The following is a 12,888-nucleotide window of genomic DNA, read 5'->3' as shown; positions in this document are numbered from 1 at the left end:
CACTGGTTTCTCTTTAATTTGGATGTCTGTTGATGTATCCTGCTGTGGTGCTTTCAGAGTTAGATTATCTACACTGAATCCTTCACTTTTCAGGTACTCCATAACCTCACTTTCTATTTCTTTAACTTCTCCATTACTAATCTTCTTTTCTACTTTTCCTCTTTGTTTTCTTATTTTTTGTATTGTAAAGTTTTACGTCTAGAATTCCTTTCCCTGTATCTCTCTTCAAATATATGTGGTGCTGCTCTTTTTGTATCGATTAATATGTCTTTCTCCTTTGCATAAATATTATGTTGTATTAAATCTACTTTTGTTTCCCATGTCTATATTTCTTCTTCAGATGTCTCCTGATCTTCCTGTTTATCCTTACTTTGGGGACTCGTTCCATCATGCTGTAGTGCAATCTATGTTAGACCTTCTACACCAAATCTTTCACATCGCAGGCATTCCATAACTTCAGCTTCTATTTTTTTTAAATTATACTTTACTAATCTTCTTTTCTACACTACCTCTGTGTGATATTGTTTTTTTATTGTGAAATTTTCCATATCTGGATGTCTTTGCCTGTATTTCTCTTTGAATGTCTTTGAGGCTGCCTTTTTTGCATTGATTAATTAGGCTTTCAACTTTGCATAAATATTGCACCATATCAAATCTCTTCTTTCTTTCCCATGTCCATATTTCTTTTTTATACTTTTCAGAAATCTCCAGGTTTTCTTGTTTATATTTTTGTACTTCCTCAGATGTTTCTTTTTCCAAACAGATCAACATTTCTTGGTCTATATAATGTTTTTCATAAATCTGTTGCATTAATGAACACAAATTTTTATTTGAGGCTTCTAGCAATTTTTCTTGTGGAAGTATTTTTCTTTCCTCTAATTTCTCTCTTAATCTTTTTGTATATCTTGTGTCCGGAAATTCTGGGTTTTTTGCATAATAGTAATGATAAATAATTTTTTTCTTTTTCTCAATAGTCCAATCTACCATCTTAATGGCTCTTCTTTGGCCAATCATTTTTTTGTGATTTTTGTGGACTGCTACTACCTTCTACAACAGGGGAGCCATCCTCCCCTGGGCCTGGCCTAGCCCCATTGTAGGAATGTTCCATATTTTGAGGATTCTACACTGTCATTTTTTCCAGTCCTAGCACTGGTGAGCTTACCAGGATTGTGCATTTTTTTATCATGGGTCTTGTGCACCCAACTATCTTTTTTTTAATTTTTTGAACTACTTCTGTCCATGATATATGCTATATAAAATACAGTCTAGATATCAATGTCATTTTGGATAGATTTTGTGAAAAACAGGGTCCACATTGTGGAGGCACTCGCCAAGACTTGAGGATGAATTCAGTTTCAGCAATACTACTCTCCTGTACATGCTGACTTATCATCTCCCCATTCGGATCCCTGCTTCCTTTGTGAGTATTTGGATGATGTGAGAAGATCCAGATTATACAAAACCACTGCCTTTCTGTTCTAAGTAATCTTGCTTCTGTCCACATCTCATACAAAAGGAAGTAAATATATTCAGTATGCAATGTTTCACTGCCAAAGACTAAACTTCTGTTCAACATTTGGAGTGAGTGATTCCTGTTTTAAACCCTTTTAAGCATCCAAAACGATGATTAAGTTTGGTCAAGACTCTTGTTTAGCATCCACAATGATCCAGACCAACAATGTGGTCATCATAACAATGATAACATGGAGTGGGTTGACCAATGGAGTTTGACTCATCTTTGAAAGCATTTTTATTTAGGATGCACTTGTGTAGATATTTGCAGACTATATCATCAAAGCCTCACATTTCTATCTTCTCTCATTCAACACCTGGGGTATTTATGAGGCACCCTTAAGAAAAGCACTGTGAAGGTGTTTATCTTACTTGATAAACCTTCCACATAGTCATTTTTGCCAAATTGTTAATGCTAAATTATTTTGTGTATTTATTCTAAATATGGACCTCGCCTTAGCAGGTTATTGTTTTCCCAGCTTGCACAGAGTAACCACGTTAAGTAAACAGACCCAGGACAAAAATGGCTCTGGTAGACATTTAGTACTTCAAATACTTATCCATGGATTCATTATTTTTATAGCTATTCCAAGGCCACTGATTCCTATAATCAGTTGTGCCCTTACAGTACCCTCCCACAGGCTGCACATCCTTTCTGCAAGAGGACCATACCAATCAGTTCTGGATCCCGTCACCTAGGTTAGGTTTAAGGTAAGATAGGGAGCTGCACTACTTAACAAACAGGGGAAGTTTATTTCAAAGGTTTTGGAGATGCTGGATTAAATATCTGTCTTTATACCATTTTTATTCACCTGTTGGTGAAGATTTAGGTTCCCGGTTCTAGTGGTGGAGACATTGGCTTGTAGAGACATAGGAAGTCTAGGACAACTGGGTCTCTAATGGAGCATTAAGATATACATAGATCTTCCCTCAAAAGTCTATAATACACTGAATAAAGAAATAGAGCTTCTAGCCTGTCTTGGTAGCTCAGGGACTTTAGATCTGTGATGTTTTTGATTAGGAACCTTTAGGGTCTTTCTAACTGTTTGATATACTTAGTGATATACATTCCAAAGGAGACATTGTACTTGATAAATGGCATGATCAATGCTGAGTATAATGGAGTGATTACCTACTTAGACTTTGATGATAGTCCTTTGGCAAATAAAAGGGTTTCCTGACAACTGTTGTCATATGATGGTCAAAATAGAGGGAGCTATCAACCTAAGTCCTTAAGTCACCAAGTCACATTTTTGTTTTGTAATAGTGCATTGTCTATACAATATGATGAGAGGATGGGCTGTCTACCAAAAGTGATGATGCTACTCTTTTTAGCTTTAAGTTTGAGCCCATTTTTAGTACACCAAGTGTTTAACAAGGAGATGTCAAGAATCTTAGTGGCAACTTGCAGATATGCTCTGAGCTAGTGCAAAATAGCACAAAATATACTGAATCTACTGATATTGCCAACATCCTGGCAGATAGATTCAGTGCAAACTTCACCTCCTGCTCACCTTCAAAAGGGCCACAACAATTCCGGAAATGTGTAGTGTCCGTCCTGGAAATCACAGAAGCACAGGTGAAAACAGTCCTTTCAAAAGCCAAAAACACAGCATCAATGGGGCCAGATGGTGTCCCAGGCTGCATCTTGCATGAACTGCATAATGAACTAACCCCCACCTAAACACGTTGTTCAACCTCAGCGTCTCCACAGGCTATGTGCCCATAGAATGGCGCACAGCAAAGGTTATTACGCTCCACAAAGGAGAGGCCACAACTGACCCTGGTAACTATCGCCCCATAAGCCTGACTAGCTTGGTCTGCAAGGCTATGGAGCGCATCATCATGGAACTCATTAACAAAGACATTGGGAACCTCCTAACACTTGACCCGACCCAGTTTGGCTTTGTTAAGGGCAGATTATGCCTACTAAACTTGGTTGACTTCTTCGAGACAGTCACCAAGGCCATAGACGAGGGAAAGGTGGTTCACACAGCCTACCTTGATATCGCCAAGGTGGTCGACACCATTCCTCACTTGGGTATTATAGAAAAACTCACCATCCTGAACATAAACCCCTACGTCATAAGATGGGTTGCCAATTGGCTTACAGACAGAACTCACACGGTAAGAATAGTAGGCTACAGGTCCGACTCTAAACCAGTCACAAGTGGTGTCCCGCAAGGCTCGATCCTGGGACCCCTACTGTTCGGCATATATTTCTCAGAAGTACAGGCAAACACAGGAGGACTATGGCTAACCAAGTTCGCCGATGACTGCAAACTGGGAGCCATACTTGACTCTCTGGCTGACACGGACATCCTTCAAAAAGGCCTTACTGAGACAGACACCTGGTGTCAAAGTCATGGCCTCAAGCTAAATGCCAAAAAATGCATAGTCATCCCGTTTGGAAAAAACAAAACACCCATGAATTACCACATAATACAGAAGAGGTAATAAGAGATTTGGGGACCCAGGTAGATAGTAATCTCACCTTTGACAATCATATTGCCAAAGTAGTTAGGAAATCCTTCTATGCGGCCCATCTAATTACTAAGGGGTTCGCATTTAGAAATAAAGAGGTTATAGTGCCCCTCTACTCATCACTTATCAGACCCATCATAGAGTACAATGCCCCATTTGGGATGTACCTCACAAGACACTTCCAACAGCTGGAAAGACCACAAAAGCACCTCACCAAGAGGATTACTGGCCTCAAACATATGTCCTATGCAGCCTGACTGAACAAACTCCGGCTGTACTCAGTGACATATCGCTTACTCAGAGGTGATCTCTGCCTGACTTACAAAGCCATGTCCAACTCAGAATTGATGGACATGCTCCACCTAAAGAAATCCAAGTCACTGTGAGCCTTGCGCTCTAGTGAGCTAAACCTCGCCACAACAATAAATAGAACATGCTGGAGGGATAGATTCCTTTCACAGAGACTCCCCATGCTTTGGAACAAAATACCTATCTACATTAGGCAGAGCCCCTCACTAACACTCTTCAAGAGAAGCCTTGACAAGTGGATGGGTAACAGAAAATACACCCCTGGGATCACTTCATTGGCTCTGCTTGACAAAGGCTCAGTTAATTAATCAATGGAGCGGTGAAAGCCGATACACTCTGGCTAGGCTTATAAATGCCCTCGGGCAGATAGCCTAGTACCTACCTATGAACCTATGAACCTATGAGAATTCATTTTGGAGGGTGTGAGCATCAAAGAGTGAATTAACAACAACATCCATTTTCCAGTCATCTGCAAACTTTGTTAACCAGTGATCTTGAGTCTCTGCTTTGACATCTGAGAAGTACATGCCACAAATGACAGATCTCAACACTGAGTCATGATGGAAACCACCGGACACTTTCATACTTTATGATAATGAACCTGGAACTTGCATTGCATGAGTTTCTTCTTTCAGCCAGTTTGCTATCTGTTTTACAATATTAAAACATTTAGCTTTTGTATACTGTCACCATGGGGAATATGTTGAAGTTTTTGGCCAGCTCTAAACATACTGCGTGCTCTGCATGGCCACCATCTACAGCCTCTATAACCCTTTCAAAGTAGTTTATCATATTACATAGAGAGGATCTACCCTTCACAAAATCAGATTGTTGGGGGGGGTGGAGTCTAATAAGATTCTTCATATCGCAGTTTCTGAGGTCAGGTATGATACATCCAATGGGTTTGAAGATGGGCATATAAGGTTGATAGATCTGTTATTCCTCAGGACAGTTGTAAAACCACCCTTATTCTGACCATCACCACTACAATGTCCCACTCCTCAGAGACAAAAGCAGTAGCTAAACATAGGTTAAGCACTTTAAGGGGGTGTCTGCAAGGGCATGTTAAACATTATTAATTTCTCAACCTGGTATGTCATCAGGTCCCATGAAGGAAGTATTTTTGGTCTTGATTAGCACTTTCATTAAATGATTTGGGAGGTGCAATTATAAGTTGATAGATATTTCATCACAGAACAAGTTGAGTTTGGCTCAGTTTAGCTCTTAAATTTGGTGGGGTTTGCTGCAAGAGCTTTGGGGTTTAAAGGAAAAGGTCACACGTTTTTGCTCAGTGTAAATTTTGTTTATTAAATCTAGGAATTTTTTGGTATATCCTACATTGGAGGTATATCATTCCAGCTTAGGGAAAGGTAGTTAATGTCACCCAGAATAACTGAGTTTTTGCTAACTGGGGAGATCATTTAGAGCAATGAGGAATCTTACATGATTATTAGGGAACAAGAGTTGATAATTAAGACTATTTTGGTGATCTGTAGTTCAAAGAGTTTAGTTTGAGAATCCCTAGGCATTTGCCTGGAGGTAATATGCTCCTTGACAAAGCCAGAGTTTGAAGACATGAAAAACAAAAGCCCTGTTATAGTTTCAGTAACTACACAGGCATGGATGTTTTCCAGATGTAGGACTGCCTCAAGACCAGGCAGTTTGTTGTTTAGACTTCTGACATTGATGAGATCCACCTTAATGAACTCTGAGTTTAGGACTGACATGTTAGTTATGCTGGAATGTCCATCAGCTAGACAAGCCTAAAAAGGTACTTGGGAGCAAATAGAAAATAAAAATGCACACAATTCAAAAAAGTAAATACAAAGCATTTGATAAAATAACAAATCATACAAAATGCTGTAGGGTATTTTATAAATATTGAAAGTATTAAACAGTAACTGTGAGTTATGTTGTCTGCTGAAGTTATTTTTGCCTTGGGAATGTTTGCTGTGTGAAGTTTTTTCTGTTCTCTGTCCAGGGATTGATGATTTTGGTGTGTTAGTAATTTCTTAGCCTGTTTAAGGGATCATGGGATGTGGCTACTGTGAGCTTCCTGACACACAAGCAGACATTACAGAGGGGTTTATACTATCTTTAAGCATTTTTTTTTAGTAGTGCAACAAAAACTTGCATGTGAGATAAATGGCTTTTATGTCTCTATGGAGAATTTTGCCAGATACCTGTTATAATTTGGATGTTCATAATTACAGCATTTGAAGTTAGGAGACTATCAGAGTGACAGTGGGAACACTAGCCAAGTCCAAATCTGAAGTACCCCAGAGCATCCCACATACCCTAATATACTGCAACCTTGGAGTCATTATGAATGTTAGTGGTAGTGTGCTTTGTGGTGTAATAGTCAGTTTTAGTATTGACTGTTTCAGTCTAGTAATTAGTGAAAAACATAACATTGGACAGATACATAATTCAGCTTAGTTTATTGTATCACCATCTAGCTTTATCAGAACATATTAATTACAGTAGAAATTCAAATACTGTTTACATAGATTTCCAGTGACATAAATAATCCATTCATAGGCACTATGATAGTATATTGAATACATTCTGTTAGGTGTACTGGATAACACAGAGATTGCTCATCAGACTTCCATATCAAAGGCTCAGAGTTTGATCTCTGTAGAATCAACTTTTCATTTGATTCATTTGAGACTCATATTGTTGCTACCATCAGAAAACATAAGTAGTTGCCATTTGCTGTGCTCTGTGGTCAAGCATTATGCCAAGGAGATAAACATTCCCTTTACACAGCTTTTATCTGTTCAGTGACAGACTACTGTGCCCAGTTCTGAAAATTAATCAGTCAGTATCCGATGCATGCTGAGAAAGTACAAAGGTTCCCCACTAAAAGAATCCAAGTCCTTCAAGGCTCATTTTACAGCCAAAGACAGCGATAACTTTCTCTCTTTTGTGTATCTTACTGTCTTCTTATAGAAGATTTATGCCTCACGTACAGAGCATTAAAGGACCCCTTAGTTTTCATTTAGAATATCCCTGGTGACTTGTACAGAAAGGGTCCAGCTATCAAATGGGCTTTCTATGCCTTGAAGTAATATTTATAGGTAAGCAATTCAAGCTGGAAACAGATCAAGCCCATTTGTGAGGATGCAGCTTCGGAATTCAGCTTTCAAACAATTTGCATCGTGGAGAAGCTGTGTGCAATGTACTCTTTGTTTCATCTGAATATGCAAAGGCAAATGGGCTTATATTTTTGTTTGTTGGCATACTAAAACTTTATATTATAAAATCCAACCTCTGCTTTTTTAGAACGTAAATGAAAACACTGGCAACAGAAGGACACAGATGATTATGTAGCCCATCAGAGAACATAGCTATCCTCCCATGATTGGCCATTTTCATAAACCTACACTACCACTTTCTCTGTCTTTTGCTTTATCAGTGCTACTACACCTCATGCAGCCATCCAGCAAGGATATCCAGGAAACAATATCTACTGTGACCTCACACATGTCTTAAACTTCTCTGTCTTCTTTTATATACCATGAAAAGTTTGGTCCTATCTTCAAAGTTACATTTCTTGTGCTCATCCACTGTGAACCCTGGGAATATGCATTGCTTTCTACTTTCCCACTTTCAATGGCATACAGGTTTATTATTCTAAGCCTAGCTTCATACCCTGACTCTCATATCAGTGAATACTTTGGTATCAGACTTTGGCTTCTGACTTATAACTCCATACATAAAACATTAACCCCAAAACTGGTTCTGTGTGATATTGTCCCAAGCCCATATTTTAACAGTAAATATATTATTGTAACTCATTCCATACACCTAGATGTACATCCATCTCATTGCCTTTAGTTTTTCATCTCGTCTTCTGTAAAGTTTGGTATTGAAACTGGATCACTTTCTGATTCACATCCCCCATAACAGATGTCAAGCTTGCTGATCTGTAGTTCCAAAGGTCCTGTCTTGATATTTCCTATGTATGAGTTCTAAGCAATAATTATCTGGGGAATAAGCATGCTTATAAAACAAAAAGCATACACTCCTGCCAAAGGTAGCTCACTCCCACAATGAAGTTCAAAATAAAAACCAAAAGTGTGAGCACACCAACAAAGCTGAGCAGAGACAAAGTGTTATCTTCCAAAGCTATTTTCTGACAACTGCTTCCCTATACCATGCATATAACAGTAAACGCAACACTAAAAGCTTTAAACTCAAAATGCCTGTATGGCTCCTTCCAGTTTATTAATCTAAAACCAATTGCATCAGCAGACATTGAAAACAAGCCATGAAAATTCATGAAGCACTGCTATCCAGCAGGGAAAAAAATACTATACAGTGTGTTTTTTCAGCTTGGAAGCCTTTTCCACACAAAATTCCTTACACTTTTTCTCAGTGTTGCTGTCTTTATTATTACATTTTTATTATTATTATTACTGTATCTCAAGGTCAACATATAATTAATTTATGCACCATTTTATCTACTGCTTTTAATGAAACCCCACCATAAATAATGCAAAAATTACATACCAATAAGCAACTTATGAGCGCTAACAAAAATCATACCTCTCAACCTATTAGCGTAAGAAACCTGGACAAAGCCTATAATAATGGGGGGGGTCAAAAGCCCAAAAATAGGGACAGATTTCAAACACTGCTCTTTTAAACTTAGAATAACAGGATTTGTGTTAGTATGCATTTTCTCTAGGATATAAAATTTGAAGCCCAGTGATATGTCACTGTTTTAGTGACTTAAATCCTCTGTGATTTGCCAGAAAAAAAAGATTTATGAGGAACAAATGAAAATATGAGGCAAACCTCTGGACATTCTGTGAAAATTTGGACAGTCAAGAAGTATGACAAACATTTACATGCATATATTCAATCACATAAATAAATATGACTTCTCTGCAATGAGTAACATGGTTTCTGCAATTCATTCAGTTCCATGTCAGCCTTTTTTACTTCCACAGACACCACATTTTAATGAATCAAAATTAACAGGGGGCCTGTTTATAGATATGCCAAGAGCTGTTGAAACAGTAAATCCTAACCTTCTCCTCCACAATCTTTGGAAACTTAACTTTTGTGCCCAAACAATAAAATTATTCCAAAGTTATTTGCAAAATGGAACTCTAGATATACTCAGGTAATTGTTTTTAAAATGAAGGAACCATTAGCAGAGGTGTTTCCCATGGATCAGTCCTTGGGGCCCCTGCTATTTTCACACTTCATTAATGCCCTAACTAGAAATTTCTCTCAGCTCAGTATAGTCATGTATCTGACATGCTGATGGAATTCATCAAAGGTATACCCTTCCAACAGTAGAAAGTGCAAGCAAGTTTCATAATCTTGTGCAACTGGGCTCAGAGACCCAAGATCACACTCTTTGGAACTGTGCAAAAGTTCACACACATGCATAAGTGTAACAGCCACAAAAGGCAATTATTTGCCAAACGTTTTGGAATAAAGAAATCTGGAGATATCCTTAGATCCCTCACAAACTTTCAAAAAGCATGCTGGCAATACTGTTAACAAACACTGTGCCAACTAAAGCTGTGCTATAAAATACCACACCACCTTGTTTCTTGTGTTTTAGCAAGGAATGTATAGAGCCTCAGAAATGAATATGAATTTTCTCTAATAGTATTCCACTTCAGTACAAACACACAAAAAATGGGTAACAGTTAACAAAATATGCAAATTCATACTACTTGCAGGCCAGTTAACCTACTAGCACCAACTCTTCAAATGTTTTAACTGGCTACCAGCGAATGAAAGGGCAATGGTGCTGTTCACTACAAAGATTCACAAAACTGTCAGAGTGTGACATTGTCCCTCATTAAAAAACAAACTGTATCAGGCAGTAAAGCTACTTAAGGGATTAGCAAGAAGAAACCATAACTCTTACAAAACCTCAAATTAAAATTGCAGCGGGGAAAGGACATTCTCAAAGCTTGCACCCAAACATTTGGAATCAACGTCTTGCAAAACTCAGTCAGGAAAATACCTTGGCTTTATTTAAAACAAAATTAAAAGACAATTTGCAGAAAAAGTCTGCCTGTTCCTGATGAAAAATAAATGACTAAAAACTGTACCTTATTACTCATTACAGTTCTGCAGTCAGTTTAGATCATTTCTCACAAATATGTTACCCTTTTTAACTGGAATTGCCTAAAGTTAACTGTATATACTGTAAATTAGTGGGTGTTTTTATAAATATTTGCTGTAAATGTTGTATATAAGTGTGTATCAACCAGAACTGCAAACATTTACTCTTCAGTTGTGAAGAGCTTCATTAGAAACCAAAACCATTCACTGTTCTAGTCTAGCATGAAATGTCTGTCAGTCTATAGTGTGACCATTTAATTTGTTGACAAACTCTTGTGCTTTTAACTCTTCTAGATTTATTGGTTTCAAACAATTCATTCACCATGTTAACAAATGTAATAAATAGGAAAAATCCCCACGTTCTTCAGAGCTGTTTTCTAATGAAGTTCTGAGTACTGTTAATTGACAAACCCAGATTTACAGTGACATGTGATCTGTATTTTAAACTCAGGAGCTTTTAGTTTACATGGTTTGGCTCATAACAATAATTTATTTATTTTTATTTATTTGTTAACCATGTAAAGGCTGGTATGTGACAACTTCAGCCATTGCCTGAAACAGTGGCACAAGACAGTAAAACAGGTAGTTAGTTATACTATTGTGCAAAATACTTTGTTTTGTACAGCACAGATCAAAACCCAGTGATACATGCAATAAAGGAAGTAGAATGAGAAGAAAGTGGTATTAGACATTTTACATTGTGGTGCACAGAAATAGTTATTGGTAATAATGTTGTTGTCTTTCGGCTTTTTCCCGGTAAGGGGTCACCACAGTGGAACTCAGGTCCACTAATGATTGGCAGTAGATTTTTACGAAACGCCGAGGTGCCAGCTAGACGCCCAACCTTCAACGAAAGCACACCCATTTACGCACGCATGTCTTTCGAATGCTACCCAACTGCAGGGAGGACATGCAGACTCCACACAGAAGGCACTCCCAAGCCAAGCCGAGAATCGAACGGGACAACCTCTTGCTGTGAAGTAACAATGCTACCGCTGTACCACTGCGGAATATGAATGCCATAATGGTTAAGGTATTTCCCTCACAAACAAGAGGTATAGGGCTTGATTCTCACTGAGGGAAATTGGCTAAGCTTAAAATGGCCTACAAGGGAAGCTAGCCTAATATTTACCTATAAAGAAAATAACAGACAGAGACAAAGAGCTGGAGACAACCAATGGACTTGTAAGTGTTCTGTACCAACTGATGTTTTTGCAATCACACAAAAATAGAAATAGCATTTGATTTCTTAATACAAAAGTGTCATTAATCAGTTATACATATCTTCCAATTAATAATGTAATGAGTAAATAACGAAAAGTATTAGTTGAGGTCTAACTGTACTTTCTTTGCTATCACTACATTCACTGTACTATGGCTCAGTATAAGTTTTCTGAGAATAATTTCTGAAATGAAATTGCAAAAACAAACTGAAATGAAGTAATACAACTAAATGCTGACATTTCCAGCTTAAGAGACATGTATGCTTTCCCTTAAAAAATAATCATTACCGACAGGAAGTAATCTTGATGAATGTATGTAGTGATCACTTACTGATGCTGCCCTATGACAGTTTCAGAAGATGAAATTTGGTGCTTTATTATGGTATGGTATTTTAACTTTATGTTATATAGGTATGCATTGTTTACTTTCATTACGTACTTGTCCTACTTACAAAGTCATGACAGCAGATGGGTAACTCGCCTCCAGAACATCTACATATAGTAAGCTACTTCCTCTGGAGCTGATATGGAAAATAGAAGGCTCCTTACTGATTGTGAAATATGTGTACACTGTACCATACAGGACTGCATTATTTCATATTTCTGTTAGGTTTGCTAGTAATGTAGCTTGAGGTATGACAAGACTCCCCCCAAACATTGCTGTATCATGTAATCTACTTTATTTGTCTAGAAATGCCGCATGTTACCCTGTAAATGTATGTACACTTGGCCATAGCAATTTGTAGCAATAAACTTGAGAAGATATCCCCACCCTGTATAAAATTAAAGCTCTGTATGCCCTTGCTGCAATGAGGGAATGCTGTGCCTAATTAAAATAGATTATTACAGATGGTACAAGGTGTTCCTGGGTTGATACATTTAGCAGCACCGAATGTCAGTTCTGGGACAAGGGGAACTGCTGTGTTCATTTATCTATGGGTGAACAGTTTGTTACCATGGCAACCTGACAACATAGTCAATTTCAGTATGGGCACAAGTTTTGCAGGACTTGCTTTGGCTGAAACAACTTACTACTGTCTAATATAAACTGAAAGGATTTATGGCAATTAAAGTTCTTCTAATATGTGCATTTAGCACAGACACTACACATAATACTGCAATGCTGTGTTTATTAGTTCTTTATTTCATTAATGATGGCCTAAAGCATTGCAGTTTGCAGCAATACAAACCTAATCAACATTATGTAGTTCTATAATTTTATTAACCCCCCCACACACACACCCGGCTAGGCATGGTGGGT

This window comes from Protopterus annectens, chromosome 2.part0 (assembly GCF_019279795.1).
Source record: "Protopterus annectens isolate FY-2018-M chromosome 2.part0, PAN1.0, whole genome shotgun sequence".
Lineage (NCBI taxonomy): Eukaryota > Metazoa > Chordata > Ceratodontiformes > Protopteridae > Protopterus > Protopterus annectens.
The sequence above is the reverse complement of the archived record's forward strand: the minus strand, read 5'-3'. Positions refer to the sequence as shown.